The sequence below is a fragment of the Pleurodeles waltl genome, chromosome 3_1 (genome assembly GCF_031143425.1).
Source record: "Pleurodeles waltl isolate 20211129_DDA chromosome 3_1, aPleWal1.hap1.20221129, whole genome shotgun sequence".
NCBI classification, from domain to species: Eukaryota; Metazoa; Chordata; class Amphibia; order Caudata; family Salamandridae; genus Pleurodeles; species Pleurodeles waltl.
In genome coordinates, this window is record NC_090440.1 from 465,926,319 (window position 1) to 465,951,616 (window position 25,298).

General features: G+C 44.9%; 1 protein-coding gene across 1 annotated transcript in view; it reads left to right on the forward strand.

The window, feature by feature from the left end:
- Positions 1-2,869: 2,869 nt before the first annotated feature.
- KLHL25 (kelch like family member 25) overlaps positions 2,870-25,298 on the forward strand; it is a 295,338-nt gene continuing 272,909 nt past the window's right edge. The window contains exon 1 of the mRNA XM_069222734.1: positions 2,870-3,826. The gene's annotated coding sequence lies outside the window, so the exon portion shown is untranslated. The remainder of the gene's footprint in view (positions 3,827-25,298) is intronic.

A 25,298-nucleotide genomic window follows, 5' to 3' on the forward strand; every position in this document is an offset into this window, starting at 1 on the left:
GGCATCGTGGGACCTTCCTTTGTGACTTCGGGTGAGCTCCGGTTCACTCCTCTTCGTAGTGCCTGTTCCGGCACTTCTGCGGGTGCTGCTTGCTTCTGAGTGGGCTCCTTGTCTTGCTGGGCACCCCCTCTGTCTCCTCACGCAATTGGCGACATCCTGGTCCCTCCTGGGCCACAGCAGCATCCAAAAACCCTAACCGCGACCCTTGCAGCTAGCAAGGCTTGTTTGCGGTATTTCTGCACGGAAACACCTCTGCAAGCTTCTTCACGACGTGGGACATCCATCCTCCAAAGGGGAAGTTTCTAGCCCTTGTCGTTCTTGCAGAATCCACAGCTTCTACCATCCGGTGGCAGCTTCTTTGCACCCACAGCTGGCATTTCCTGGGCATCTGCCCACTCCCGACTTGATCGTGACTCTTGGACTTGGTCCCCTTGTTCCACAGGTACTCTCGTCAGGAAATCCATCGTTGTTGCATTGCTGGTGTTGGTCTTCCTTGCAGAATTCCCCTATCACGACTTCTGTGCTCTCTGGGGAACTTAGGTGCACTTTGCACCCACTTTTCAGGGTCTTGGGGTGGGCTATTTTTCTAACCCTCACTGTTTTCTTACAGTCCCAGCGACCCTCTACAAGGTCACATAGGTTTGGGGTCCATTCGTGGTTCGCATTCCACTTCTAGAGTATATGGTTTGTGTTGCCCCTATCCCTATGTGCCCTCATTGCAATCTATTGTGACTGTACATTGCTTGCATTGCTTTCTATTGCTATTACTGCATATTTTTGGTATTGTGTACATATATCTTGTGTATATTTGCTATCATCATACTGAGGGTACTCACTGAGATACTTTTGGCATATTGTCATAAAAATAAAGTACCTTTATTTTTAGTATACCTGTGTATTGTGTTTTCTGATGATATTGTGCATATGACACCAGTGGTATAGTAGGAGCTTCACACGTCTCCTAGTTCAGCCTAAGCTGCTCTGCTAAGCTACCTTTTCTATCAGCCTAAGCTGCTAGACACCCCTCTACACTAATAAGGGACACCTGGACCTGGTGCAAGGTGTAAGTACCCCTTGGTACCCACTACAAACCAGGCCAGCCTCCTACACCAGAGTCATGTTTGTTGCCAGATGAGGAATCTCCCTCTGTGTCTCCCTCAACCCGCTTGGGTGACCCCACATCAGGGTCCAATATGGGGTGAACCTCTTCACCGGTCTCTCCAGGCCAAAGCCCCTCCTGGAAGGGTGGTTGGTTTAGTGCATGTGCACTCTTATGAAAAGTTTTGGTGAGGCGTTCGAAGCCTTCCAGGTGCCCTGCGTTGCACTTGCGCAATTGCTTGGGAGCCGTCAAGTTCGTTGATGCTTTATAATCAGCTCATGTCCCCACAAACATGCCTGTCCCCTTTGAAATCTGTTCATATAATTTAGCTCCACTCTCCTTAAGGGGAGGTTAGGGCCTTGGCTATGGCCTGTGTGAGTAGGACATCCACCTCAGGAGGTAGGTTGCGCTTTGAAGAGCCCTCTCCTGGGACAGGTTGGGGAAAAAAGTGTGGTCCTGCATGGACTGCATTACAGAGGGGACACAGTGGGCAGGTAATAGACAGGAGAAATAACCTGTAAAATAAGTAGGGTAGTGCCCTCCATGCTCCTGTCAGGAAGAAGAAGCCGAACGGCCTCTGCGCACGCTTTCTGCTGCTGCGCTACGCTCCCCAGCCGGGAACCAACCTTATCGCAAATGGGGTGTTCTACAGGGGTTGGAGGGGTTAATAATGAGCCTCAGGCTCAAAACCCCTGTTGCGCGATCCCGCTAGCGATCGAGCGCTCGCCGCGACTCGAATTGCTAAGAAACGCGCTTCGGAACACAAGCAAAGCATGAAAGAGCGCCCTCAGGTGGACACAACGTGCCACCGTGATTAGAATCTGCCCTCAGGCTACAAAGCCTACCTCGCGCGGTGAGCACCACAGATATACACAAGAAATTATACAAATGCCGACACAAGGCTATAGCAAGCAGTTAAACAGTAATGAAACAGTAGCTCAAAGAGGCAGTAAGGGCCAAAGTGACTTAACTGACGCTCGAGTAGTGAACAAAGAGGAATGCAGGGCCAACTAGGGATATATATATATATATATATATACAGACTGTCAGAGAGAGAAAGGATTGGACACTGGTTACCATGGAGATGATGGCTTCATGGGTGTTGCAGTTTTGAATTACTGTTGAACTGGCTGTTTAAATAAAAGTGAAGAAAGACATACATAATCCTCGCCTCTGGTCCTGCCATAGAATTTGTTTTCTATATAACTCTGCTTTTTAATGACCACTAGGAAGTTGGTGGACCTAGTATAGCAAATCTTTTGTTGATGCCACTTCCAGGGGTAAAACTTATGAATTTTTGCACAGCACTTTTCTAAAATCATTCCTCCTCTCCCCCGGTCCTTCTCTAAAAAAAGAAAAAAATACTTTTACTATGTTCATGTTTCCCTCCAATGTAATTTGCAAACCTTGGGTAACTTAAGAACCCTAGGATGTTGGAAAAAAAGACGCAAACGGGATACCTTTTATGGGGGGAAAGTTATGAATGTTTAAGTCCAAGCTACCCAAATGTCCTAAATGGGTTTGGCACTACGGAGGGGTAAGCCCTAGTAGTAAAGTACGTTTTTTTTCTTTTCCAAGATAGCGCCTTCATTCGAATCAGCGGCAAAAATGACGTAAATAGCGTACTCCTACATAGGTGAATGACGCGTTACAGTCCATCTTCCGGGTTAGAGATACTTACTATATTGCGGTTGGGTGTGTTGCTTAGGCCCGCCCTGTTCTTTTACCGAAACCGATTGGATTATTCTGTGGTCCTTCAAAATAGCCCGCCTTCTCAGTGTATCTGCGTTTCTTGATTCGGAGGGTGCTAGACTGCGCTTTCCAGTTCAGCGTCAGTCATTGGTAGCATGTTCTGTCAGTCTTGGACCAGCACGCCTATTCAGCTTTTCACCGTAAAACCAGTTCGATTGCGGAGGGAATCAAGACGAAAGGGTTGTGGTGATTATTGTAACAGGTGCCCTTTCGATGTAGACAGGAAGAGGCTTCTTAGCTCACATCGTGCCGCCTCGGATTTTTTCGCCAACAAAGTAGGGCGACTCTACCTTCCGTGAAAGAAAGAGCTTCTGCCCTATCGTGCAGATTAATCCCCCCGCCCCCCTTCTGAGAGTACAGGCGCCCATAACAGGGAACTGCTTCACGGAGAGAGTCGAAAAACTCGGGGGTACGAACTTGTGTGCTAAACGTTGTACTATTATCGTAGAGCGGCTGTCCGACATACAGTTTTGACCAGTCCTGTTACATCATCTTCTCATCCCCACAGGTTTCAACAGAGATTCACAATAAACTATTGTTTTGTGGCTTCTCGGAGCATCCGACTCCTGATATCTTAACATAGGCGTTACTGTATTTGCGGACCTTTGTGGTAATGGACTACAGAGCAGTTTCACGTGCTCTATGCGCTGTTGAGCGTTACATAATACCAAGGCTCGCTATTCAGTCGACTACAATAGACATCTCGCTCAATTCGCTGTAACAGCGTCCCAGAGAGAAGGCTCACATGCTGTAAGATAATAGAAACCACCCCCCACCCCGCCGTCCCAGCGCAGAGTTTGACAGTGGTTCACTGAGCACAATGACCCCTTCCCTCACAGGCTGGCGCAGATCTTCCCAGAGAGCAGGAAACCCCGCTGCACGGGCTGAAGCAGAGCAGAGACCCACAGAGAAGGTTGAACATACAGCCCCTGTCCACAGACTGAAGCAGGTCTTCCATCATCAGAGACCCCTGCGGTAAGTGATTAAGAAATGGTGAAATACCAGCCAGACCTGGAAGCTTGACAGCTGACTTCGGCACAAGGCATGCTGCCATAGACTGAGAAAGGTATCTCTCAAAATAATGTAAGGCACATGGTAGCTGCCAATGTGATATGTACAACCCCCTTAGTAAATACGACGGACTAGTTGAGAAAATCCCGGCAATTTGTTTCATACCGTTCTCGTGCCCCCCCCCCCCTCAACAAGCGCCTCATAAAACGGAGGCAATTTACAATTCAGTTTTAGCGGACACAGCTGTGTTCGACTTTCCTGTAGGCTCCCCTTGCAGACTTTCTCTAAATATTCTGTAAATATTACTTTAATATTGAATTTTCCGAAAGTAGAGTGGTTGCGGAGTGTATCACAGATTTATTCGCATGAAGTAGCCTGTCAAGAAATAAAGTTTAATACAAAGTAAAATATAGCAGGACACCAAGCTGTTTATACATTGTGTTATCCTTCCAGAATTGCGCAAACTTGCTGGTGTGAGTGAACTGAATCTGCACGCAGTACTGGGGTGCAGCGTGTTATTGTAAACACTGGTTTACAGCTGTGGACACTGGACAGAAGGGCAGGGAGTTTTCTCGGTTGCTGAACCATCAAGTTGGTTGGTGCAGAGGGCATTGACTCAATGTTATTTGTCGCCGCTCCAAAAATACAGCGTAGAAGAGAACAAGGATTGTGAGCACCGTCCTAGTTAAACATTATACATTTAACAAAGTTGTTCATAAACGAGGCAAGGAGAATGCCATGTTATGCAGATGAAAAATCAGTTTTTAAAACTGGATCAAAAAGCTACAGTGCCAGAAGTTTGCTTTCATCAGGCTAACACATTTTCGATTTCTATCAGACCGTCAGAATATACCCTTTTTCGGTACCCTGCAAAATTAAAAGTATCGTTATTTGTAATATAACCAGCTGTGCTTGAGATGGTATTCAGATAGGTAGTTTATTACTGAATGATCGTGACTTCAGTTAGCATTATGATAAACAATCACAACAGTCATTCAATTTGAACGTTCAAATGCTATGCAGCGTCAGTTTGGCATAATTCCATTTTCTGACACCAAGTACATTATGACCCTAAACCCTAGTTGCGTTAAAAAAAAAAAAAAAAAACTGTCATGAAAAATGTGTATTGTTTTGGTTGTAAATAACCCGTGAAAGCTCACTGAGTTACACATATACATTGAAGTAAATAAATACCAGCATATCCTTCGGGTAAATGCTGAAGCTAAAGCTAAATCACTGCAGAACCGACGTGCCCAGCTTCTTTTCCACGATTTGGTACCTGTTCTGTGGAGTGATACTCGATAGACTCTCCCACTTGGTTGGAGTACTCACGGACCCACTTTTATGGCTTACATACTTTATAAATAAATACAGTGAGCAACGACTGTTTCCTATCGATCCAGCTATACGAAACTGGCGTGAGGTCCCATGAGGGTAACCCTGTTGACCAGACATCTCCCAATGACAGCCATTTTTGTACTATTTCAGCTCTTTGCCTCCATTATCATGCTGAAACACAGTAAAGTCAGTGGGGAAATCACTAATGTGCCAGTGCTGCTTAAGAACTAGCTTAGTGGCTACTTGCCACCCTGAAGTGGATAAATGTCACATCGTAAGTTATTGTGGATAATCAAATAGTAAATTTCTCATTTTGGTTCCAAAATAATTGTTGATTTCGCACCAGAATAAATCGATGAAGGTAAATACACTAACGTTGGCATGATGGTGGAACCATACTCAACATATTCGTTCTTTTGGTTTAGTGAAACCCAATCGATAGGCGTCGAGATATTTGCATGACAGATGTGGGGTGATACTGAAATGGTTAATCTTTTGTATGTTTGGATCGCGGTTATAAGCTGTTTACAATCCATTTTTCAAATGAAGCTGACCCAGTTAGGTAGATTGCGTTGTTATTCAGGAACTAGTCAGACACTGGCTATACTCATACAGTTCGCCAACCGCAACAATTTACTCAGTTGGTACGGCTTGAACAATTTTGCTGTGGGTATGATAAGGAGGTGCAATGCAGGCCATCATTATCAGGCCATCCATGAGCCCTTCATCACGGAAACATAATGGGGAAGGCGAGGATAGTCGTGTAGCATTGCCCAACCCACATGAGTCCAGAGGGGAACAAGGGTACAGAAAAATGCAAGAAAATAGACAGTTCACGGCCCATAAAATGACATTCTCAGTCAGTAAGCTACTTGAAGTAATCTCAGTCACTGGCAATAGCTCAAGGCTGCATTCCAGTCCATGGTTTTAAGACACTGTAACACTTTTTGCCAGATAAGGTTGGTAATATGAGTAAAAATAAATAAAAAAAATACCCCTTGTGCTCACATGGGTACTTTAACTATCCCAAACGTAAAAAAACACAGAAGTTTGTAAATTAGCATATTATGTAACCATAAGTTACCCTCCACACTGCATTGCTCATGTTCTCATATTGCGCTGCCAGGGTGTTGGAACCCCTTTCAGAGTGCCACAGGAGAAGGAGGAGTTACTGGACTTAATTGTGATGGTTGAGGCCTTATACTGCAGGCGTCCCTGTGCCTGACCTACTGGGGGTCCAGAGTAACAGGGTCAAGTATTACTGATTACAGAACTTGACTCTCAGTGATGGCATAAGTCGAGCAGTCTAAGGTAGGCGTGAGGTATACAGAGTCTCATGTCCTAAAGTAAAGCAGTAACATGATTTTCCAGTGAAATATTTGCTTTTATGAAAAGAAAAAAAAAGTAATAGTTTAACTTGATCACACAGAATATAGACCTGACACACTAATCACAGAGCTTCTTGGTCAGTGTGCTAGCACCGGCCCACACAGAATCTCTGACTCCCTCTGTCCTATCTAATGGGATTGGTTATTCCCCATTCTATACTGGCGGTGACTCCCAGATGTGGACCACCCTAGTTCTCACATAACAAAGTCTATGCCTCGCCTTAAGTGTCAGTGCTAGTAGCATTTAGGTGCTAAGTTTGTGAAAGTCCTCACAGGCCCAGGGGACTGGACTAGTGTTACCTGACTTAATGACAGCCAGCAATCCCAGTCCTGGGAAGACTAGGTCAGTCCTTCTCAAACTCTGGTCTCTGGATGCTGAGGGCCTGCAACCTTTCATATTCTTTCAAAAATGAGATGTCAGTTTCCTTAGTCCTTGGGCAGCCCACGTCGGTGTTAGAAATGGGGTCTCTAGTTGGCAGAGGTATACACCTTTGTCCAAGTAGGAACCACAATCCTAGTCAGAGTAAGTCACATCACAATCCAAAGTATCCTGTGCCCACCCTCTGGTAGCTTCACACTGAGCAGTCTGACTTAGCTTAAAAGGCAGTGTGTAAAGTATTTGTGCAATAAATCATACAGTATCACAGTGAAAACACCACAAAAATACACAATACAGATTTAGAAGAATAGATTGTCATATTGGCCTTATTTTATTCAGATAACTAAGATCCAATAAGCACAAGTTGAAATACCACTTTTAAAAGGTTTTAAAGAGTCTCAATCCTTAGAAATGAATAGTTGTTTCTTTGTAACACACAGTACCTGGGATGCGGAGAAAATAACAACACACAGAAACTGCACAAAATGAGAGGCATGGGAAAATAAGGTGTTGCAGTCGATTTTCAGGTGCGGCACAGACAATGTGTCATTTCTTTCCACGTTGCAAGGGTTTGCGTTGCTTTTCAGGCACGCAGTCTTGGTTCCTCACTGCGATGTGGGGATATTTTGACGCTCAGGGACGATGTGTTCAAAATCCTTGATGTGGTGGTAGAAGGAGCAGGCACTGCGTCGATCCGGTAGGCGGTGCATTGAATTCTCCATCGGGAAGGTGGTGCTGCGTCATTCCTGTCAGCGTGTGCTGCGAGTTCCCAGCCACGATGCAGGCTTTGTTGTGGATTTGTGCAGGCGTTGTGTTGATTTTCAACGCACAAGGAGTTTCTTTGAAGAGGTGAAGTTTTTGTTGGCCCTGAGACTTTGGAAACAGGAGGATGGCAGATTTCTTTAAACAGAGTCAAAGGGCAGCAGGCAGCAGTCCTCCTCAGCAAAGCAGTCCAGATGAGTCCTTTGGGCAGCTAGGCAGTTCTTCTGACAGAGTGCAGGTGTAGGTTCAGAAGTGTCTGATTTGGTGGGGTCAGAGACCCAGTTCATATACCCAAAAATGCCTTTAAAGTGGGGGAAACTCCAAAGAGTGGTTTTGAAGTGCACAGGTTCCCCTTTCAGTCCAGTCCTATCTGCCAGGATCCCTGTGGAGGTTATCAGTTCTTTGTGTGAGGGCAGGCCACTGGCATTTGAAATGTAAGAGACAGCCCTTCCATACTTCCTTGCCCAGGAAGACCCATTCGGTATGCAGATGAATGCAGATGTGACTGAGTGTCCTGTGTTCATGGTTGTCCGGATGGATGCTCTAAGACACAGATGGCAGGAAGTGCGGAGAAATGCCCACTTTCTAAAAGTCAAATTTCTAAAATAATAATATTAAACCCAACTTCACAAGTAAGCAGGATTTTCTATTACCATTCTGGCAATACCAAACAAAACATGGCTACTCCTTCCAGATTGGAGTCTACACTTGAGTATATGAGGGAAGTGAGAGGAGCAGGCCTCACATTAGTCAAAAACAATATTATGTGTTTTATATGCCCTGGTAGAGAAAAACTCATCAGTACAAGTATTGCCTTTTACCTACATAGCACCCTGGCCTATGGGTTACCTAGAGCCTACCTTAGGGATGACATATGTAGAAAAAGGGGAGTTTAAGGCTTGGCAAGTTGTTTTAAATGCCAAGTCGAAGGGGCAAGCGATACTGTACACACAAGCCTCACATTGGCAGGCCTGAGACACGATTAAGGGGCTACCTGTTTGGGTGGCACAATCAGTGCTGCAGGCCCACTGGTAGCATTACATTTACAGGCCCTGGGCACATGTAGTGCACTTTACTAGGGACTTACAGGTAAATTAAATATGCCAATTGGCTAGCAACCAATGTTACCTTGTTTAGGGGAGAGAGCATATGCACTTTAGCACTGGACAGCAGTGGTAAAGTGCACAGAGTCCTAAAACCAGCAAAAACAGGGTCAGAAAAATTGAGGCAGGCAGGCAAAAAGTTGGGGGAAAACCACCCTAAGGCTGTCAGGTCTAACAGTCGGTGTCAGACATCCTTGCCTGGCTCTTGGGGCGATCAGTAAGTGTTTCTCCAGGCTTCTTCAGCACGATGAACCAAGGCAATGGCCCTGACTCAGGATGACCTCGCTCCTGGTCACACAGAGGTCACCGACCTTGGCCCGCACACAAGTGGTGGCCTTGTCTTCACTGTGGCCCCGTTCGCAGTCAAGTGAGTTGCTGACTTTGGCGCAGATATGGGCAACAGACCGCACTCCAAGGTGGCCCATGGTCACATGGGGGTTGTCAACCTTGGCACTCATATAGGTGTCAGATTCACTTCACAGTGGCCCTCTTCCTGGTGACATGAGGGTCACAGACTTAGATCAGTCAGGCAGCCCGCACTGCTGCAGCAGTCCTGACCGGACAGCACGTCACACAGTTCACTCACCGGAAACCATTAGCCAGGATTCCCTCCGGGCCTCACTCCCTCCAAATGCTCATCTCCTCCTCAGCAGGTTCATTAGCCATAACAGGTACATGGAAGGCTGGTAATTCAGGCTTAAGCCATGTTATCTTGACGTTCTGGGTGATGACCCCTCACCCAACAGGGAAACTAGCAGACCTTGGCCCCTAGTCCTGATTCCAGCAGCTAGAAGTCATGGTAGTTGTCTCTCTGCTGATGAACAGTGCTGTTGAACAACTTATGGGACTCATGCTCCCACCTTTGTAGTCCAACTCCAGAGACAAATATGATTTGGATTAAAGATGTCAGCTGTGCGTCCCCACAGGAGGAGTGGCTTCAGTTCTGATGGCCCACAGCACAAGTCAAGGCGCATACACATTCCAGCATGAATACACAAGTATCACATGCTGTCTGGTGCTGCACATAATTCATCAGGGCTCAAAAAATCATAAAAATGTTACAAGACCTGCAGGTCGAGTAATTTAAATAATCTGCTCGACCTAACTGTAACGTACTTGACCCGTAAACGGGTTTAAAATTGTGTGATCCTAGACAGTTTACGGAGTCGCCTTTTTCTTAATTTTCACATGATTGCACCTTCAAATATGTGAGCTCAGCATTTCTGCAGTACAAAAAATCTCTTTTGTTTGATTAAGCAGACTAAGGTTTGCAGCTTGCATCACAAGAATCTAGCCCACATACTCATGAGGTCTAGCCCACATAATCTTGGACTTCTTTTAGTTCACTAACAACATTGTCATCAGGGCAGGAGTGTTTCTCAGTTTGTTTAAACACTCAATTGTATTAAATATATTACTAAACCATGATGTGGTAACATATTGTCATCTACACACAGTAACTTTCCAAGAAATGTCCAAAAACCTCTCCACTAACTTGAAGCTTTACTAATAAAACTATATAGCTATTAACAATGTGTGAAAATTGGGTTTCAGAAAACATATCCTTTGCACATCAACATGTAAAGTATTCTGATTTGTTTTCATCCTATTAAAATATTTTTTCATCCCAGAGAGACACAGAAAAGGGCTTTCACAACATGTTTGCACAGTTGATTTAAATGTTGTTTGTTAGGCAAAACCTGCACCCTATATCCTTTTATTTTACATTCTAAGCAGCAGGTCAATTCACCTTACAAAGCCCTGGAACTCTGCAGTCAGAAGGAACATTAATTGTAAGAAAAACTGACTTTTGACCTCTGTCTGTGAACACAGAGCAAATGTGAGGAAAGAACAAGATTTAAAGGCATCTTTTATTTCCCTTCCACTTTTCAACTGAACAGAACACCTGTTCAGTGTCAACTTGCCAGAAGGGATAAGTAAGTATTAAAAATAGGTCACCTTTTCAAATAAGACTCATCCAGTGGATTTTTCGACCCCTATTCATGCAGGCCAAAGGTGATTTAAGTACACAGCCACAGAACTTTACATGTATGGGCCAGTAGGCATTACTCCTGTGATGGAGGTAAAAGGTTAGTACCAATGTTACTACTATTAAGAAGTCCCTTAAAAAGATATATTTAGGAAATAGGCTTTATATCCTCTGTCCGCCAGCAGAAGTTTATAAGCGCACTAATTTATCTTCAGCAATGTCATCAAAGTTGTCCTTCTGATATGTGATGTCATGATGCCATTGTGTAATTTCACAACTGTGTTGTGTAAGTTATGGTTGTTTAGCTTGCCAACATTTGTATATTTTAGTAGGTTCTAGGCTCTGGCTCTTTCACATAATTTATCTTCACTTGAAATTATTCATTTGTAAAAACAGGGTTTTTAACTATAACGTCTAATAACAAAGTTCATTTTGTTACTAAGTGTATGGCTTCAGGGACGATAAAGGGAGACAGTAAAGTATATTCTTAGAAAATCCTACAAAAACACAAAATTCATTAAAAGGCACATTATTGTTCATATGCAGTTGATATGCAAACTTTGAAAACTCTCTGAAAAAATGATGTTCTTCATTCTACATAAGCCTTTAAGCAATGTGATCAACCAGCTATGCAGCCACAATCCCAATTAGAACTGATGATAAATCTTTTTCGAATCCACTTTTTATTTCCCTATATTGTTGGTGTCAGAAATGAGCATGCTACCCAGACTCACATCCTTCAAAGATGGAAGATGGCAACCTTGAGATATGTAGCTCCTTTCCGATACCTATGCCCACAAACCAGCTTACCAGACACTTTTCTTTATTGAGTTGGCCAGCTCCACTAACCATGGTCATTATTCTACTGCACTTTCCTGTAAGAAAGTACCCTCTTTTTGGCACGTTACCCCTAATTTCTGCCTGCTGTCAGTGTGTTTGAATGTGGTCACTGGGATCCTGCTAACCAGGTGATTATGCTCTCTCTCCTCTAAATTTTCTCACTGCAAACTGGTAACCCAGTATTTCACCCAAAAATGGCATACTGGTGTCCTCTTATAAGTCGCTAGTATATGGTAAATAAGGGTACCCAGGGCATTGGGGTTCTAGGAGACCCCTATGGGCTGCAGCATTTCTTTTGCCACCTATAGGGAGCCCATGCAAAGGCTTCTACAGGACTGCCATTGTAGCCTGTGTGAAAAGGTGCAGGCACCCTTTCACTGCCATTTACACTGCACTAGGTCACTAATAAATCACCCCTATAGCAGACCCTTCAGCCCTGAAGGCAGTGTTCAGGGTACCTGTATGTGAGGGCACCCCTGCACTAGCAGAGGTGCCCCAACAGCCTCCAGGACCATTTTTCCCAGACTTTGTGAGTGTGGGGACACCATTTTACACGTGTACTGGACATGGGTATTGACCTATGTCCAGCTACATAATGATAACTCCAAACATAGGCATGTTTGGTATAAAAAATGTTGGAATCATACCTGATGCTTTTGCAAGCATTGGTTGTATGATTCCATGCACTATGGGGGCTCCTTAGAGGACCCCCAGTATTGCCGTTCCAGCCTTCTGAGGTTTTCCAGGCAGCCCCAGCTGCTGCACCCTCTCAGACAGGTTTCTGCCCTCCTGTTGCTTGAGCAGCTCAAGCCCAGGAAGGCAGAACAAAGGATTTCCTTTGGGAGAGGGGTGTTACACCCTCTCATCTTGGAAATAGGTGATACAGGCTTGGGAGTGGTATCCTCCCCAGGCCTCTAGAAATGCTTTGAGGAGCACAGATGGTGCCCTCCTTGCATAATCCAGTCTACACCGTTTCAGGGATCCCCAGTCCCTGCTCTGGCGTGAAACTGGACAAAGGAAACGGGAGTGACCAGTCCCCTGTCCATCACCGCCCCAGGGGTGGTCCTCAGAGCTCCCCCAGAGAGTCCCTGGGTTTTGCCATCATGAATTCCAAGTTGGCAGGGCACTCTGGGAGCATCTGAGTGGCCAGTGCCAGTAGGTGACGTCAGAGCTTTCCCCTGATAGGTGCTTACCGGTTTAGCTGACCAGTCCCCCTTTCAGGGCTATTTAGGGTCTCTCTCTTGGGTGGTTCTTCAGATTTGGCTTGCAAGACTCCAGCAGGGATCCTCTGCATCCTTTACTTCACCTTCTTACCTAAGAAACTGCATCTGGACAGGGGTGTGGCGTGCCGTCCAAGATGGCGGTCGCAAGCTGAGGGAGCTCTGGGATGGTACCCCATACATCCGACTCATATACAGTACCAGGAGGCAGCTGGGTCGCTGTGCGCTCGTGCCTGCGCATCCGGAGCCTACCAGGCTGTCTGACAGATCTTAGGAGGTGGCACAGGTGTTGCTGGAGTTGCTGGCTGCCGGGAGAGGAGCGGCCTGTTGCTGAGCGGCTGCGCACGTGGTGCCCGAACGGATCAGGGCCTGACTGGACTGCCGGCAAGGCCAACTAAGGTAAACCGAGCTGCGGTGCACTGGGGGAAGCGGAACGGGGCTGGAGCCCTGCGCTGCCCGGGATTTACCTGGCCCGGTCGGTGGTTGCTCCTGCTCCCGTTGCTGATGGGGGGAGCGAGACCGGAACTGGAGCTGCAGTTGTGCCTGGGGGTGAGTGCCACCGCTGCCCTGTGTGTCCCTCCTATAGTTTGCTTGCCCCGGTTGGCCCAGTCCTCTGCTGCTGGATCCAGGTGCTGATGTAGCCTTGTTGAGTAACTTTCCCGGCTCCAACTGCTAAGGTAAGAGAGGCTGCTCGTGCTGGTGCGCTTCGGGCCTTGTGCCGTACATGCAAGTGGGCCTCCTGCACCCCTCTTCCCCCTGAATTCTGGGTATCCCTCCTGTGGTTGGCTTGGTTGCACCGTACCTGTCATTTGCCACTGGATCCAGGCACTCAAGTGGCCTTGTGGCGGGGTTCTCCCGGCTCCGACTGCCAGGGTGAGGGGGGATGCTCGTGCTGCTGTGCCTTGGACTTCGCGCCGCACATGCAGGTGGGCTCCAGGTGCCTCTCCTCCCCCCTGAATTGAATCTCACCGAGGCCCACGACTGAGACCCGCACCAATGCAGCCTGCCCCTTTGGACTTCAAAGTGGCAGACATGGGTCGCTGCCACCCTGGCGCAGGGGTGAAGCTGCAGATGCGAGGCATGAGGCCCAACATCCTGACAGCCACAAACTGGATGCCGTATTGGCAGCCGTAGAGCGGATCAGCACCTCCTTGGAGCAAGCCCGGACCTCGCTGGAGGGCAAGATCGATAAAGTGACAAGTGATCTCATCTTCTTCATTCAGATCACCGCAAACTCGCAGATAAAACCCACTCAGTAGAAGGCCAGCTGCTCGACCTAGCACCCAAGACAACTTAAATGGAGTACTTGCTACAAATGGCACTTGACCGGATGGCAATATTGGAACATTGTGCAGAAGGGGTGAACAAGGAGGAATTACATTCGTGTTATAGGCCTTCCAGAGGGCGTAGAGGGCCTGAAAGCAGTAGCCTATTCTGAAGCCTGGTTACGAGGACTGAGGGTTCTCTGACATCTTTCTTCTCTGTAGAGCAAGCCCACAGGGTCCATAAGAGAGCCCGGCCTCCGGGAGCGGAGCTGCGTCCCTTTCTGCTCTGTTTGTTGCACTATGCAGACAGGGATATTATCCTACGTGCAGTGAGATAACTCCTGACGATCCAAGTGGACAACGCTCCAGTTCTGCTGTTTCCAGACTACACCATCGCTGTACAAAAAGAACGTGCTTTCTTTCTGTCGGTGAAATGCAAACTCTGTGCCCTCAATCTGACATACTTTCTCCTCTTCACCGCCAAACTGCAGGTAGCAACTGATGGTAAAACACACTTCTTCAACACCCCGAAGGCAGCCTGGGAGTGGCTGGAGTCCTCTGACCTGGTCAGTCGGTGGGACACTGGCGCGGAGGCTGGCGATGTAGGGCCCGCAAACGACATACACTATCTTCGAGAGAGGTACAACATGCTTCTGACCTAGAACAGATCATACAAGAGCGTTGTTGTGCGCTACAGTCTGCTGCAGCCATTAGGGTTCCATTACTCACCTCAGACAGACGCAGAGCTCACAAACTTCAATGGTGAAGATGGTTCCTCCCTCGAGACATTTTCTGAGGTGGGGTCCTCCGTCCACCCCGCAGTGACGCCACAAACAGCGGATGACCTTACCTGAACTTACCAAGCTGACACACGTATGACACTTACTCGACTGATGATGACACAACAAGCGGCATCTAGAGAGCTGCACTTTTGCTATCTACCGTCCCAGTTTTCTGGGGGTTTCTAGAATGGTGCCTCGTATCTCGCTGGGGGCTCCGTGGTCTTGGCGCCCCTGCTGGCCAGTGACTGTTGCTTGGCATTGTCCTACCTCCTGTCCCCTATACTGAGGGTTACATCCTAGATTACACCAAACACCATTCACCTCCCTCACGCCACACCCCCACTTGTGGGAGCCACTCCCTCGCATCTGTTACGCCACATAGGCGAATTGACTTGTTTGGGCAGATACCAGTTGTCCCTCTGCTCTACTGGTATTCCTTCAAGTTACTTTTATACCAGTTTTTGGTCTTAAGTTGTATTTGAATGTTTTAGAATTGAGTTTTGATTTCCCTCTCCCTCCTCCTTGCAGGGGTCCTTTTGTTGACTGCACGATTTCCTGCGCCTCTGGAAGTGGGACTGAGGGGCACTTCCTAGTTACCGACCCACCATGAACCCCACCAATATTCTCACGTGGAATGTGCATGGCATACACATGCCGGCACGCAGATATTCCATATTTTCATATCTTAAGAGACACTCAATCCATATAGCGCTCCTATAGGAGACTCACCTTGCACGGCCTGAAATTATCAGACTATAGCGGGGTTGGCGAGGGCAACTTTTCGCGACAGGCTACTTCTCCTATGCCAGGGTAACACTCATTTGGGTTAGACCGGGCACTCCATTTGTTATGGAGGATCAGACCCTTGATGCACAAGGGCGTTATGTCCTGATACGAGGACGCCTTGCTGGCCGAGCAATGGTATTGGGGTTCATATACGCTCCGAATACAGACCAAGCCTCCTTTTTCCACGCATTGTCCAGCCCACTTTCTCGTTGGAGTGATCTTCCCTGGCTGTTAGGGGGCGACTTTAATAGCGTACTGGATCCCCATCTGGACCGTTCCTTCCCTCCATTGCCAACTGTGCCTACCGTGGCGACTGCACGCGCATCTCAGAATTGGCTCCAGTGTTGGACGTATGGCGTCAACGAAACACTAACATTAGGGTTTATTATTTTTTTCTCTGCTCCGCACCAACTGCATGTCCGTCTTGATAGAATTTTATGCACACCCAATCTGTACCCCGCTGTACTGATGACTGACTATTTAGGTCGAACTCACTCAGACCATTATCCACTGCTCATGCAATTGGGCTGGGACGCGTCTTATCTGATCATTCCCACCTGGCGTCTTCGCCCGGAACTGTTGGAGGATGCAGCGTTCAAAGCATCGCTGGATGGAGCGATTCCCGATTTTTTTTTTTTTTTTTTTTTCTTTTTTTTAATATAACTAAGGCACAGTGTTCTCTGGTCTTGTCGAGTGGGAGGCGTTCAAGTTCTTTATCAGAGGACATTGTATGGGCACGCAATGGAACTTACGCAAATCCATCAAACGCAACCTGACTCGTGTGGAGAGGTCCCTGATGCAACTCGAACAAACTGCTGCCCAGCACTCCTCAGCTGCTCACGACTCTCGTCTGCCGATATCCCTCTTGGAACGCTGAAGCGCTGTTTAAACTAGGCAGCTCATTCAGCCCGAACCCATGCCTCTGCCGACCGATCAGGGAAATTACTGGCTTTGCTAATCCGTCAAGAACAAGATCGTGGCCCTATTGTGGAACTCCACTCAGCAGCGGGGAGTATGCTTGTGGTTCTAAAAATTCTGGACCCATGTAATTTACTTTGCCACAGCAGTACGATTTTAGTATCAAAAGACCGATAATGACTAGTACACTAAGCATGAGCATTTTCGCTCAATTCCAGCAGCGTTTTCACCTCGAAATCGCCATTTTCGTCCTGCACTCGTGGCTCCCATTTTATACACGGCAGCCATTTTTAAAAGTTGCCCTCACATAGGCTTATAATACAGTCAGATTTGATTCCAAGGACACGTACACCTTGATTGACTTTTCTCTGACCTGGGCAAGCTGGAACCATTGCCTCAGGCCAAACCTGTTTGGTCAGTCCCTCTCCCAGTGGCCGAATCAGATAGCATCAAGGCACACCATGCCATAAAACCCTTATTATCGCTCACACACCCTGCCTAATCTTGCTCACACCTGCACCTGCTCTTTTCTTCTTCTTACTTTACGAGGGGGAGGTGCCCGTTTTTATTGGGGGTCCACACTTATCTGATGTAAAATACTAGGCCTTGCCGGGTAATTTATGGGTTGGATGACATGAAATATGAGGTTTCATCATGACACTGTTTTTTCCTTTGTAGTGAAAACATCTGAATGACCAACCAAAATGTCAAGAATGTTTGCCTGAAGCTTAAAAAACTGTATATAAGGAAACCTGACTTTGCATTGAAACACAGTCTCCTGAGAACATACAAACCGTGCTGTTGTACTTCTAGGACGCTTGTTACTTGGCTGCAGCCAATAAATTCGATCTTTGACTTCAACTAGAAGACTCTGAGTTTCTGTGGTCTGAATCAGGAAAGTACCCGAGGTCTTTGGGTGTACCCTGGCACCGCTGGGTTACCGGATCAGTACCGGTTCTGAAAAACCCAGTACCTCAGTTGGCGCCCAACGTGGGGCGATACCAGCGGTACCGGTCCAAGCCTGAGGTCCGTGGGGAGCTTCGTGTGAAAATTCTGGAGGAAGGCCGCCACTTCATCGACCCCTGCATGTCGACGTGGTCCGAAAGTCTTTGCTGCGAGGTTCCCCGCTTCCCGACGGCTACGAAGGACTGCTGCCCTGGCTATCGCCCTGATTTGGACCCTTGATGTTTGGTAGAGCGAAACGATAAGACGAGTCTTCTGGTGACGTCATCGATATTTTCAGTTAAGTATAAGTGGAGCGTCTCCCAGTCCTTAGTTGGACACTTGGTTTGGTCCTTAGTTGGACATTTGGTTTGGTATCCCTTCGGGATCACTTTGATTTGGAACTTGCAAGTACCAAAGCCGAAGGACTCGTGTATTCACGAGACTATCGTAAACGATAATCCTTTGAAGTTTGAAGCTAGACTAGTGAGCGAAGATGCCTGGTCTTAGCAGACTTGAAAATTAGTTTTGTCTTGGTTGTAAAAGGGACTCCCGGTTGGAGGACTCCTGTCCGGTTCCTCCGATTGGAACTCCAACCTATGAACTATATGTGAAGCACGGAGTAGGCCCCATCACGTTTAATAAAGTATGGGTCCGCTATTCTTCGAAATAATTGAGAAAAGTTTTCTTTTTTTTCTTGTGAATATGACTTACAACTAGGATCTGCAAACGGTTCTGTAAGTAAATTGCGACGGCGCTATTTATGAAAAATGGCTAAAGTGCGCTGTATTGTGTGTACTGAGTGTTTTCTGTTTATATCTGAAATGAGCTCAATGTGTGTTTGTGGGTCTTCTTGATGTTTACAGTTTGTTAAGTAAAATGTTGGTTAATTAATATTAAGTAGAAACTTAGAAAAAATCCAGAAATGAACCATGTGATGTGCTAACATAGCTATATGTTGCTCTTTAATTTATAGAATGAGCAATTGTGCACATATACAAAACTGCCGTTAAATGCTTAATAAATTAGAAAACACATTCAATAGATATAAATAGGGCCCCAAAAAAAAAACGAAATTATCTATTTTTGCAAAAAAAATAAATACATTTACAGCATTTTTCTTAGATGCATTGTATTAGATGTTCACAGGCAAACTTTTCAGCTGCAGTATATTTGATAGGAATGTTCAATTCAGCCAGCACTTTCCCAGTTAAACACGGGTGGAATTTTGCATAACCTTCCTTTTAAATGAAAGTGGCGCAAAAATGTGACGCATTTCAAGTTAGGCTTATGCGCTTAGGCTTGTGAGTTAATGTATCCCAAATAATAGGCAAGGGATGCAGCTTGCTTTTATATGTGGAATTATCACAAAAAAAGATTAATTGGTTTAAAAAAAAATAATAATAATTATTAATTATGGAAAAATTATTTAAAAAATAAGTGCCTTTCAAAATCGTTTTTAATATTTATAAATCTTAATACCTATACTGTGACCTCCTAACATTAAAATTTAATTTAAGTTATGTTGCACCGCTAAAATGACATTTGTATGTGCAATTTTCCCTTGGCTCAGGAGCAAACAAGCTCATTTCTATAAAGTATAAGTTAATGTTTTCAATGGCTGACTCATGGATTGTGTAATAGACATTCTGGTAATGCATATTATGCAAGAAAATTGTAGGATATTGATTTTTTAATGCCTAAAATATCAAAGTCGATTTTGGGCAAAAGCACTGTTTAAACTGCATTTTCTTTCATTCAGAGTACTTTTTAAAGTGTCTCAGGCTTCAGTAAATGCATACATTTAGGTTTGATATATATTTGCAGGTTGTGCCTTCTTATGATTCAATGAGTCAATGTGCCAGTACAAAGGCTTGTTTTAATATCAAGGTTGAAGGTTCTAACTTCAGCTGGGCCTACTGAGACGTTCATTCATTCGAGGTTGATGAAATATGTACCATTGCATGGGATTGCAACAAGCATTTATTCTAACAACTGGTATGTGTGTTAAGGTTTGTGAATTATTCACAGTAAATGTAGTTTAATAATCTGGAAATAGAGATATTTTTTTTTAGCGCCTAAAAAGGAAAATTATTTTTTTTTAAAATAGAGTGAATTATTGCAGGTTAGAAGGAAAATAGGAAGGCCTACTGTCTTTGACAGATTCAGAGTGGCAGAAGCTGGGAGAGCTACAGAGGCTGGCTCAAGTCACGCTGCTGAGATGCTATCTTTAGTTTTCCCATAAACAATGGAGGAGGCTGTCATGTTGACACTTGTGACCTTTTAAATTAGGGCCTTGTCTCTGTGAAATGCAGAATGACCCTACTGGCCTCTAAAAGTGGGATTTCTGGTTTCTCCAGAAGAACATCAATACAATTAAAGAACTTAATTCCAAAGGGAAAATATAAAAAAAAAGGGGTTTCTTCGAAAGTCCCAACATCATGTTAAATGCTCTGCAGAACTGATACATTTGTGTCTCCGCTCTAAAAAAATAAAATGATGCCTGCTAGTTGCTTTTATTTGACAGAAAACGAAGTGTTGCATTAAGTCTTAGACAGAAAATAAGATGCATCCCTTTTCTAAAATTTTGAAGGCTACATGCCTTAATGAGAACGATTTACCAATTAAGACTTATTTTTCACAGTGGAAATTGTAGGTGCCAAATTAATATGGAGTGTCAGTGTAACAATTTTTACTTTTAGAAAGGTAAAACTAAGGTGGCTTGATGTTGCGAAGTAACTGACAAGAGGGTAACAGTTAAGTAATGGAAATTTATTTTCATGTATTTGGTCCTATCATGAATTGTTCTTGCTGGTCCTGTATGTTAGAAGAGAAACAGTAAAGTTATATTTGACAGCAGATTTCCATTGCCTGGTGATCTACTGTCAAAAGGAGGGTATGGATTTTAAACCTGACAAATTAAACAGGCCCAAATATTGGGTTTTGGGCTGCATGTTTACAGTGCAGAAAGTACATGACATGGTGTTGTGTGTCACCGCTTATTCACACATGCTTTTGTTTTGTCTATGCTTTTTGTACTTGATACACAGCAAGTATATCTGATGGCTTGACGTTTTGTGCGTTTTTATTATTTTTTATTTGTTTTTTGCATGTTTGTTGCTGCTTTTGATACTATTACAAGCTCCCCTGTGTTGTGAGGGGATGGTCATGACGATGCCCATCGCTACGCAACAGTTGGTTGAACTTGTTCTGGTTACTAAATTCCACAGATAATGATATTTCATGCTGTGAACATAAGAGACAACACTTCACCAGTGCATGTCTATTTGGCTATAATGGTATTGAAGGAAAATAAAAAGAGATATACAGGATCAAAGTGTGTCACCTGCAGTTAGTCACGTTACTGCCCCTTCCCTTAAAGGAACAGGCAGCCCTACATTTATGTAGCCTTGATTGGACCTAAGGATGAAATTATAGATCTGTGACTCAAGGTGGCCTAATTTCTATATTACATTAGTTAATGATGTTCTGTTTCCTAAGTAGCATATGGCTTTTGTTCCTTAAAAGAAAACCAGGTTTTCATTTTTTCCTGAAGAAGGAACTGAAACATTAGCTAGGAGTACCGTATATGGTGTAGTCGCCAACGGTAGAGTTAAAATTTGTGTAACTTTGGCCTTTGTGTATCACCCGTACTCTCGGTGTTGTGTCACATGCCTGACTATCACCCAAATAATTTTTTTGTTCTTCCTATAGATTTTTTCTTTTGTTACTTCCCCTGACCAATGTCGCATCATGCTTAGTTATTGAGATTTTAGCTATGTCCTAGTCCCATTTCTCTTTTTCAAATTCCTTTCACCAGTCAGACCTTTTATTATTATTGAAGTATTGTTCAGGTTCACATTTCCAGACTGCAGTGATGTACCAGGGACCCCCATGTTATGTATAATTCCCTTTGGTATGACCAGACTGGTTTTCAAGAATTTGCCTTAGGCCTGCTTCAATGTTTTCCAGCCTGACTGTCAGGGTAGCGATAGACTGGTTAACTGACTCAATATTATAGTAAGACAAGTTTTCCATCTCAATAGGAGATATCTTATGTTTACCTTTTTGAACATGACGAATGTTCAATGTCTATTTTAATTTGGTTTTCGGTTCCCTTCTGTTCCTGCTACTTTACTTTTTGGTGGGATCAGATGTGTCCTAATCATGCAAATATCAGGACCCTCTAGTTCTTGTCTTTTTGTTTGCACATTTGACTATTAGCCTGTGTATTGCATAGTGCACCTGATGCACAGTTTTTAAAGGAAGGTTTCTACATGTCCCTGATAATCGGTATCATGTGATTTCTCTATTGAGATGTTCTAAGATAAGGAGGAACACCTAGACTTAATCATTGAGGAAAATATGTGTTTACCCCATTAGACAATGCCACTGTGTGAGGAAATCCATTCAGATAGAATTCTCATGTAGCTATAGATGGCAGAGAATAATGGAGAGAACCCAATTAAAGATGCTAGAGACCCTGTTTTGCCCTTCTGCCTTTGTCTTTGTATTTTATGCCCATGGTGTATGGCTACTCCTTTGAAGATTGCAGACCACCTGCTTGCAGTCCCCTTGTTAAAAACCATGAACTGTTTTTTTTTACTAAATTGATGGGAACTAACAACTGTGGCACATTTCCTACGTCACTAGATTCTGCGGGTATCAAGTCATAATAACCTGCAGGACATTGATTTAAGCCTAATTCCCATCAGTGACAGCTACAGATGAAAGACGGACGTTTTGGCCCTACAGTCTCAGCACCCAGAAAGTAGCAAAGCTGGACAGCGATCGCCAGCGCATGGTATCGTACTTGCTCCATCAGACGGCATTGGACATCGCAGAGCCAAAGTTTCAGTGTAAAGGAGCTAAAGAGAAGGATTCCTGTTGTTGATGGCAGAGCTGTTTTGAGGTTTCATTTCTCTACCTGTCATGTGCTGGTAACCTCTGACAGTGTGCAATCCCTTGAGCCCCTTGGCCTGAGTTTTGGCCACACCCCCCCTTTTCTTTGCTCCAACGGAAGAAGGGCAGTGCACCGGAGATTTCAAGTTTGGAAAAAGGCACTATATTGTGGTGCCCATGAAAGAGCAGCTTGAGCGTCCTCTGACACAAAATAATGAGTGTTGGAGTCTGAAAGTGCTGCTGAGCTTGAGCTATTTCCCAATTAATGGTGCTTGGGTCTGCACGAGATGATTTGTGCCCTTGATCAATGAAGAGCACATTGTTTGTAGTGTCTGCCACAGAGGAGAGACACTGGTGCATTGCTTTAAGACATTGAGACTTTCGAGTGAGCTGTGGGTGTTTGCCAGGAGGGCACTCCAACTAAGCAGTACTTTTCTCACGAAGAGGCCTGAATTGAGAGGCCCATGCGAAAGAAAACAACAAAAGAAAATTTGATAAACAATAGAAGCCTGCCAGAGAGGCTTTTTGAACGGACTCTGGGCATAGTTGGTTTCACAAGAGGTTTCCGTGTGATTGTATAGACTAGGTGTTAGGAGACTGATTGTTTTGCTGGCATTGTTTTAAAGTACTATTCTGTTTAGTAAAAGCAGAATAAAGTCCATTTTCTGTGGAAAGAGTACCCCCTTTTCACCTTAGAGCATTGATGAGAGTCACCACTGTTCCACCTGAACATACAAAAATTACTGAAATGCAGAGGAGCCCTAAAAATGTTAGTAGATAATTTTAGGATTTGCTTTTTGGTTAGGGTTGTGAAAAATTATTATTTCATTTGTAATAGTGGTCACTACTTTCTCCCGTTGTCTATATGTTCTTAATAACGTGTTTTCTAGTGTCTTTTAAACATGACGTTGTCATTTATGGGTGGGATTGTTTTTCTCTACTCAATTGAATTCTGCACCCACTTCCCAACCTATGTCTTTTCCTACTATTGTTTCTTTGCACTCTTTTCACCCTTTTCCTGAACATGAGCAGGTTAGAAGATCAGAATTCGTAAGCAATTCTTTTGTACAGCTTCTGCATCAACACTAGTTAGTAGTGAACATCACTAATTGTTGGGTGTGTGATCTTATGCCACCTACTGCAGATATAGGTATTCCTTATTTTGTCCTGCCATATGTGGCCTTTTGTGCTACTTCATGTTCAAGGAGACCTGTCCAGAGAGAGTTACCAAGTACTAGAATTTTGCTCCAGCAACATCTCCATGGCCTTATAAACATAGACCTGGACTCAGATTAGCATGAGAATAGGTTTATTGCCTATGTAAGGGCAAAAGGAGGGTTTGTGGTTCTAAAAATTCTGGACCCATGTAATTTACTTTGCCACAGCAGTACGATTTTAGTATCAAAAGACCGATAATGACTAGTACACTAAGCATGAGCATTTTCGCTCAATTCCAGCAGCGTTTTCACCTCGAAATCGCCATTTTCGTCCTGCACTCGTGGCTCCCATTTTATACACGGCAGCCATTTTTAAAAGTTGCCCTCACATAGGCTTATAATACAGTCAGATTTGATTCCAAGGACACGTACACCTTGATTGACTTTTCTCTGACCTGGGCAAGCTGGAACCATTGCCTCAGGCCAAACCTGTTTGGTCAGTCCCTCTCCCAGTGGCCGAATCAGACAGCATCAAGGCACACCATGCCATAAAACCCTTATTATCGCTCACACACCCTGCCTAATCTTGCTCACACCTGCACCTGCTCTTTTCTTCTTCTTACTTTACGAGGGGGAGGTGCCCGTTTTTATTGGGGGTCCACACTTATCTGATGTAAAATACTAGGCCTTGCCGGGTAATTTATTATGGGTTGGATGACATGAAATATGAGGTTTCATCATGACACTGTTTTTTCCTTTGTAGTGAAAACATGTGAATGACCAACCAAAATGTCAAGAATGTTTGCCTGAAGCTTAAAAAAGTGTATATAAGGAAACCTGACTTTGCATTGAAACACAGTCTCCTGAGAACATACAAACCGTGCTGTTGTACTTCTAGGACGCTTGTTACTTGGCTGCAGCCAATAAATTCGATCTTTGACTTCAACTAGAAGACTCTGAGTTTCTGTGGTCTGAATCAGGAAAGTACCCGAGGTCTTTGGGTGTACCCTGGCACCGCTGGGTTACCGGATCAGTACCGGTTCTGAAAAACCCAGTACCTCATGCTCCACACCCCCCTACGAAATCCACTCCGAACTCACACAATGCTAGGACACACTCTACCGGTCATCTGTGACAACAGACTTGACGAGCTACAATGAGTTCTTCTCCCTGACCGTTTTGCCTCGACTGACGAACGACCAGAGGGAGGAATTGGAGTAACCCCCTGTCACTGGCTGGGGTGCAGGATAGCATTCGCGCTTTGGCAGCAGGCAAAACCCCAGGTCCTGATGGCCTTCCCTCTGACTCTTATAAATCTTTTTCCACAGTACTAGCACCCCACTTTTTTGGTCTCTACGAGGAGGCCTTACAGGCAACATCTTTGCATCGCAACAAGAAGCATTGCTGGTGTCCCTGCCTAAGCCTGGCAGGGAACCATAGGAGTTGGGCTCCTATAGACAATTAGTGATGCTCAATACTGATTACAAAATCCTGGCCAAGGCTTTGGTGTCACAACTGACACCTCTGATCCCCCAGATGGTGCACGCGGACCAGAACGGCTTTGTACCGGCTCGAGACACCTCTTACAACATTAGGCGCCTATTTAGAGTCATGAGATATTCAACACAGAATTAGCCTTGTGCAGGCAATCTGATGCTCGATCT